At 38.9% G+C, this 8,597-nt stretch overlaps 1 pseudogene; it reads right to left on the reverse strand.

Moving 5' to 3' along the window:
- Positions 1-8,285, reverse strand: part of LOC101306792 — a pseudogene marked incomplete at its 3' end in the record, with an annotated part of 31,610 nt that extends 23,325 nt beyond the window's left edge.
- Between the last annotated feature and the right edge of the window lie 312 nt (positions 8,286-8,597).

Below are 8,597 nucleotides of genomic sequence, written 5' to 3' on the forward strand. Positions count from 1 at the left end.
TGAAGGAGGAGAGACTGGTTGTGCGTATGGCGCCGGTGATGGGGGCAGTGGTGTCTGCATGGCATAGAAAAGAAAAGGCTCATACCTCAAGTCACAGCTGGGATTAACATATCTCCCATTATCATATTCCCAAATAATGGAATGCGTTCCAAACCCTTATCCAAGCAATCACTACAGTTTTTCTCAGACAGATCGGGAGTACACTGTACCAGTGCATATACTACTGTTTGGTTGAAAGGAGTGGTTGCGTTTCCACTCGCAAACTTAAGAAGAGGACCACCTGCTGCTGCTTCGCTTCTCAGTCTTTCCAATAACGCCATGAGCCGTTGGTTGTACGCATCCACATCAGGTGAAGATATGTTCCGTTGCGTATAACTAAATACACAAGGATTGATCTTCAGGATGCCATCCATGGAGATATCAGAGTAGTGTAACTTGCAGTTGTCGTCCGCTATGATTGCCTGCTTCTGATAAGGACACACCTTTGCATAAGCGCCATAGGCAAAACCCAGGCAAGTACTGCAAACATCTGCCGCCACATCTCCTCTGCAAATACCGGTGGCGTAAACGTCGTCAGAAACATTTTCTCCATAAGAGACACTGAGAAAGCCCTTATAGCTGGGGTCACTAATGGTGTTGGTCAGATTTGATAGAGCAAGATTGAGATTTTTCTGGTAGGTACTATAATCGGTGTAGTTACCTTCATCGAAACAATACTTGTATTCAAAGTTGGAGTTAACGAGGAAATAGTTCAGTAATTGAAGCCTCATTTACTGAATTTTGAGTAGAGTTGCTCTTGGAGTGATCGGACCCTAAATTGTTGACTCCAACTGTAAAAAATGGTGGTTCTGAAGGGATTGGAAGAGTAATTGAGCTGCTAGTAAGCATCTGTATGACTGAAGAGCTTTGTATAAGTTCTTTTCAAAGCTTGGTTTGACGTAGTCACCAGCCTTATTGTACTCTTTTTTTTATCTTATTAATAAATTTTCAGGATAGGATGATGTTAGTCCTATACCCGCTTACCCAAAAAAAATCTGTATGACTGAAGATATGGTCGGCCGATCTGCTATATTTTGCTGCACACATAATAATCCAATGGGAATGCATCTCATTATTTCACTCGTGGAGCTTAATCTCAACATGGGATCTATCAAGTTTGACGTTGTCTCTTCCTTCCAGTTTTTCAATGCCTGCAGATGATCGGATATAATTAAAATTGGATTTTCGGGAAATAGCTAATCCTTCACTTAAATAAGATATAAAGCAGGCAGAAATACTCTTCTACTTAGATAAATTAGAAGATCTTCGTCACTATCTTCATGCCGAAAGGAACTAATCTTTTGTGCACTTACAATCTCTAAAACTAGAACACCAAAACTATAGACGTCGGACTTATCAGAATAGTGTCCGCGTAATAGGTACTCTGGCGCCATATAGCCACTGCATATAACAAAACCATTAACTTTAATAATTAATTTGCATGAAAATCTTGCAGTAATGTGGTAGAATTAAGCATCATGAACATGAACAATAGTAATTAGTACTTACTAAATCCCCACAATTCGACTAGTTTCCCCTTGTCTTTGATCAAACATCAACAACTTTGCCATGCCGAAATCTGAAATTTTGGGGCTCATTTCTGCATCTAACAAGATGTTGCTAGCCTTGAGATCACGATGAACAATTCTAAGACGTGAATCTTCATGGAGATAAAGGAGTCCTCGCGCAACACCCAAAATGATTTTGTATCGACTGTCCCAATCCCATTGCGCACGCTTGATTGGATCTACATATTGAAGCAAGAAGATTATAACATGCAGTGACGAATCGATGCAGTGTATTGTTTTGAAAGCTTGTCATACTTTCAAAGTGAAACTTGAGCTTAACACATACCTGATATGAATTGATCAAGACTTCCATAAGGAACAAACTCGTAGACGAGAAGTCTTTCATTTCCTTCCACGGAAAATCCAAGGAGTTTAACCAAATTCCGGTGTTGTAGTCTGGCTACCAACAAGACCTCATTTTTAAATTCTAAGTCTCCTTGTGTGGACTCTCTAGAAAGCCTTTTGACAGCTATGTCTTCTCCGGTGACAAGTCTACCCTGTATATGCAAGTAAACATGAAAATTAACCTATTATTGCTCATTGATATATAATTAGTGTGTAGACATATATGTCATGGAAAATTGATAATATTGTTGCAAGAAATCTGTTACGTGTTACTTAAGTACCTTGTAAACATCACCAAATCCGTCCAAGCTTATTTTCTTCTGAAAAATTATTTGTAGCAACTTTGATTGAGCTAAACTCAAATTGAAAGGCTTGTGCACTTCTTATTTGATCTGCGAAGAGCAATTTAGAACAAAAGGAATTAATCATGCTAGTTTGATCAAGACAGCAACTTGTGTGTGTGTGTGTGTGTGTGAAATCCAGGATACTAAATTGAGTTAACTAATTAGTTGTATAGTTAACAAGTGATCACCTACCCTCATCAACTGGTCTTTTCGTTGCCCTCCTTACTCTCACACAAATGTAGATACATATAATTAGTACCAGAGAAAGAGAAACTGTCACAATTATTGTGATCTTTGCCGGAAATCTATGACTAGACTTGATCTTTCCTGCAAAAAAAATCAGAAATTATTCTTCAATGACCAAAAGGCAAAAAAACAGAAATCATTCTTGTAATCTGATCGAATAAATCATTCTAGGGTTGAAGCTTCAACTACATATATATCCACGTACCTCCTATAATTGCGGTGTTGTTCTTTTTTGAAAGGATTGCGGTGTTGTCCTGGTAAAGGAAGTTGTAGACTTCAAACCTCAAGTTATAGCTAGGAATCGAGACCAACTCTCCCACCTGTCTTCCCCTGACAATACCATGGGATATACCCAAAAGCGGATACCAGGCAATCGTTACAGTCTTTCTCCGACAAGTCCGGGGTACACTGAGCAAGTCCGTATATTGTTTGAGAACTATTTGAACCTTCAAGAGTTGTGTTTCCTATTGCAAACTTAAGTTGCTGGTCGCTGCTACCAGCTGCAGCTTCACTTCTAAGTCTTTCCATTAAGCTCTTCAGCTCTTGATTGAACCCGTCCACAACAGACGGCGCCACGTTCTGGTTGCTAGCTTGAAGAAAAGGCGGAGCTGCTTCCATGACTCCATACAAGGTGCGGTTCGAGTAGCGTAAGGTACAGTTGTTACGCCACAGAATTGCTTGCTTCTTATTTGGACAAACTTGTGTGATAGTATCAGCAGCGATACTGAGGCAGATATGGCAGGTTTTCTGATCAACATCTCCTCTACAAAGCCCGCTTGCATAGACATTTTCGACGTTGTTTTGGCCATTAGAGGAACTGTAAAATCCATAGCCTTTGCGATTGATAGGGAGAAGAAATCTAGATATAAGGGTTTTGAGGTTTGTGTGGTAGGTACTGTTAGTGGTGTAGTTACCTTTGTTGGGGAAACATAACTTATATGGTGGCTGAGCAAGAGCTTGGTGACTAGTTTTGGCGATTATGATCAGTAAAACAGTACGCTCAAATCCTGAGGAAATCATTTTGCCTTCTCCTGGCATGGTGTGGTCTGCCATTTATGGTCTATACACTACTACTCATGCATATGCATATAAGTTTGTACATTTGGGGGATATGGAATTTCTTCTTTCATCTAAAGTAATTAATTACCAGTTACTCAAATAAACATATATTGTGATGTGTTTCATTTGACTGATTATTAAAGGATCGATCTATAAACGAACAAATTGAAATTGGCCGGCAAAATATTAATAGTCCCTAAGGTTTTGCCGCTGTTATTGACCAAATCTAGTTCTTACGTGCTTGATTAGTGTGATATATATTCTTGGTCCAAATGACTACTGACCTAATGTGATAGTTGATCTGGGTGATTTTGATGTGATCTTTATGTTTTAAGTATGTGTTTCTAGACACTATAAAGGTCCTGGGCTGGGGGGGGGGGTGTGAATAGGCCTTTTTTGAATTTTCGTTGACTTCTGTATCCGAGGATAGCAATGACTTGTGTTATCCCAAAATCACAGGATACGAGTTTGCAGAAAGTAAATTGCAGCAAATAGAGAAACAACACAAGGATGTTTTTTACTCGTAGAAACCCTGAATGCAGAGAGAAAAACTGCGTGTCTCTAACTTTTGAGAGACAAATATTTCCACTAAGTTGAAGTAACTTCTTACAAGAATAATAGTTCTAGTGATACACTACCACAGTGCTATCCTTCCTAGTCCCGAACTAGTCTAGACCTATTCCCTCTCTTGTTTCTAAGTTCTTACAACATGGGACACTTTTAGAAGCCTTGTTCGTGAATTCAGCTAACCACTAGCAGATTCAACCTTGAACGCTTCTTGGGTTGGTTGCACTACACATCCCTTATGGTATGCAACATGATATGAGTTGATGAAAGAAGTTTTGAGTTCAAGCTCTAAGGTTTACAGTCACGAGGAAGACTTAGAGCAGCATGAACAATGCAAGCTAAAAACTAGACTCAACAAAGAAAACGCAATAAGGCAGTTTTCAGCAACCATTGAGCAAAGCCAAAGCTATAGATATATATAGGCAGACAAGGCATCAAAGATGATGCAAGCTGACCTCAACATGTTTCAGAAAGGTTTGGACAGAAGTGTTTGGTTCCCCATACTGAAAGTGATGTAACCAAATGGAGAGTTGACACAAGCAACCTCAATAAGACAAAGATACCTTTCCTAAAACATGAACGATTCAAAACAGGAAGCAAAGAGGTTTGAAACCCTCTTACTCAGTCCATCAGTGGACCTTGACACAGCCGATAGCGACTGGTCTTTGAATCACACAGGGACCAGCTTTGTATTGGATAATGTATCATAAAATCCAAGCTGGAGCCTTAAGCATCAAACCATTTGGTCACGGGTTGGCATAACAAAAGATCTCAACCCTTAGACTGGTTTGAGCGCCAAAGCATTTCCCACAAACTCAGTTGTCCATTTGAATTTGAAAGACTTATTAAACTAATATAACAGACTTTGAAACTCAGGACAGCAGAAGACTCAGTACTAGGATAGCAACAAGCGAAGCTGCTAACCTCTGTAAAAAACAGTGATATGCAGATGCATGTTTTACCTGAAACCATAAGGGATATTAGTGCCACTTGTTCTTGATCAGATAACATCATCTCAAGGTGTTTTGCAGGATAAAAAGGATTGCCAACTATCTTTATACCTTCACACTACATAACAGCTAATTAGGTCAAGTAATCATATATTAATTTGGTCATAATAATGCGTACTTAAAGGCGTAAAGTACGTCTTCAAGCTAGCTACGCGTACAGCTAGCTAGCAAAAAATTAAACAAAGTTCAAGCGATTAGATGAAAAGGACTCGTAAATTTACAAATTGACCTAAAGAAAAAGATGGGGTTGGACTTATTATTTGGCTTTTGATGGGGTTAAAATTACAGTTGGATTAACAAAAGACAAATGATCCAACAAACGTAGCCTATACGGAGAACAAACTAGCGAGGAAATAATAGTTTGGGAAATGAAGCCTCATTTCTTGATTTCTGATTACAAGAATATGATCTCTTGGAATCATCTGAGACTGTGAGCGCTGCCATATCAAATCCATTCATCACAAAAAGGGTCGGTTCTGATGGTTTAGGGAGACTAGGAGAATCGTTTGTTAGCATTTGAATAACAGAAGTCATGGTTGGCCTATCAGCCATATTTTGTTGCAGACATAGCAATCCAATGTGGATGCATCTCATTATGTCAGTGTTTGAAACTGCAGGCATCAAGGTTGAGTCTATTAAACTTGGAGCTGTGCCTTCCCTCCAATTTCTCCAGGCCTGTACAGTTTGAATATGAGAAACAAGTTTAGAGATTAGTCATTGTATTTCAATTGCATTACTAATTATATATTACTCATATTGAAACTTATAAAAAGCAGGAGTAATTTTCTCTACTTACCGAGCTTACAAGATCCTCGTCATTCTCATCACCATGATGGGAAGAATTGATACTTTGTCCACTTATTATCTCCAAAAGTAGAACTCCAAAGCTATAGATATCAGATTTAACAGAAAATTGCCCTCGCATTGCATATTCTGGAGCCATATATCCGCTACATATCAACATGATAGATAATGTTAACTTGCATGCATCTGTACCTAGATGGAAACGTTTCATGTTTATGTTCATACAAGACTGTTGCCTTCTTTCTTGTCAATTTTATGCACACAGAATACATAAATGTACTATTATAAGGTATATAGACTAGTTAACACTTACTATGTTCCTACAATTCGATGGGTTTCGCCTTGTCTTTGATCAAGCTTAACCAACTTTGCCATGCCAAAATCAGCAATCTTCGGGTTCATTTCTGCATCTAGCAAAATGTTGCTAGCTTTGAGATCACGATGAATGATCCTAAGACGAGAATCTTCGTGAAGGTAAAGAAGTCCTCTGGCAATTCCTACTATGACTTTGTACCGACTATCCCAATAAAAATGAGACCGCTTGGTTGGATCTACATGTCATGCAAAAGTATAATTGAATCGATGATTTTTGTTAACAGTACTTTTGGAAGCAGACAGTGCACATCTCTGAACCTCATGATATAGTTTTGTTATAAACTTATTTCTAACGAATGAAAAACAAAAAGCAAAAACAAAAATGTGACCATACCAAATATAAATTGATCGAGGCTTGCGTTAGGGAGAAACTCATAAACAAGAAGCCTCTCATTTCCTTCCATACTGAAACCTAGGAGCTTAACCAAATTGCGGTGCTGAAGCCTTGCCACTAACAATACCTCATTCTTGAATTCTTCATCTCCTTGTTTAGAATCAATAGAAAGCCTTTTTACTGCTATATATTCTTTACTGAAAAGTCTACCCTGCATTCATTAGATACAAATGTTATGCTGATTTATTAGACATATATCTGATCTAACAGTTCAAGCTATGATGTTAATTTCCTTACCTTATAGACGACACCAAATCCACCTCTTCCGAGTTTATTTTCATCTGAGAAGTTATTTGTAGCAACCTTAATGGAGCCAAAGTCGAATTGCAAGGCTTCTGCACTTCCAATTTCATCTGAGGAACCTTTAAGAAACATTTAATAAGTTCATGAATGGTCAATATTTATTGCATCATTTGCATGTGTACGTAAGTGCTTATATAGTAGTTCTAAACCCTAGTAACCAAAACTCATAAATTAGTTAATCTAAACTTAGTTACCTCCAAGTTTTTTCTTTGTCTTCCTTATGCTCAGGAAAATGCAGATGGATATAACCAGCACTGCTAGAAAAGCAGCAATTGCCACAACAATAACGATAATAGTCCGAAATCGAATAGTTCGCTTATTTCCTGCAAAAATCATCATATCCCTAAATTAATTAGATGGGGAGTACGTTCGTTATATTGACACAAATCATTTGCTTACACATACCTACTCCCAATGAAACTGTGTTATTGGTTGATGGTAAAGGAACCGCAACAGCCTTCTCTTCCTGCGGTTCTAGGAAAGGGATCACCTCGAACCTAAAGTAACAACTGGGTGTACAAACTCTCCCTCCAATACTCCAATAAAATTTTTCCTTTTCTACAACAGCATCGTCCAAGCAGCTCTTGCAGTCTTTCTCCGTCAAATCTGGTGTGCACTGCGCGAGAGCATATATCGTTTTATTAACCATTGAAGCATTTACATTTCCAAATGCATACTTGAGCTCATCACCGCCGGCCGCGGCTTCAGTCGTCAATCGCCCCAATAGCGTACTGAACAGTTGATTGAACTCCTCAACTCTATCTAACGACGATGACACGTTGTTTAGGTTATAGGAGATCAAAGCAGGACTGGATTCCATGACGCCGTACAGGGACCGATTTGAGTAGCGTAAAGTGCAGTTGTCGAAGCATCCAAGAGCCTCCTTCTGGTTAGGGCAAGACTTGGTAAGGAGATATGTGGAGTCGCTAAGGCATTTGCCGCAAGCATCCACCTTCGCATCTCCTCTACAAACTCCGGTGGCGTAAACTTGTTCGTCTTCTGAGAGTTTGGAAGAACTGTAAAACCCGGTGCCGTTTCTGTTGGAGATGAGATAGCTGAGCATGCCGTTGAGGTTTGTCTGGTAGACACTACCATCGGTGTAGTTGCCTCTGTCGTTGTAACAGAAGTTGGTGTCACCATTGGGAGGTAGATCAAGTGCTTCAGTAGTGATGATGATGATCAGTAACACATGAAGTGCTTGTATAGAAAGGAATGATACAAAATTCTCCATTGCGTGGTGACACATGGCGGCAAATCTATATACAGATTGCCATAAAGTAATTGATTAATATGATGTAGCTTTCAAATAGAGAATATATTATCACTCTAAGTTTGTAGTTCTATGCATGAATAATTTTTTTATGAACGATCAAAACAAGAGAATATCTTTAACCGATTATGAATAAGAGGGATTGAGTGAGCAGGAGGGGGGCCGGCAAAGATTAATTTCGGACAAGAATCAATCCACGGCATTTGGCCACATTGTTTGGAACTTCCCTCAAAAGTATTTGAAAACTCGTGATAATATTGGAATAAGATATCA

Source organism: Fragaria vesca, linkage group LG2, assembly GCF_000184155.1.
Source record: "Fragaria vesca subsp. vesca linkage group LG2, FraVesHawaii_1.0, whole genome shotgun sequence".
Lineage (NCBI taxonomy): Eukaryota > Viridiplantae > Streptophyta > Magnoliopsida > Rosales > Rosaceae > Fragaria > Fragaria vesca.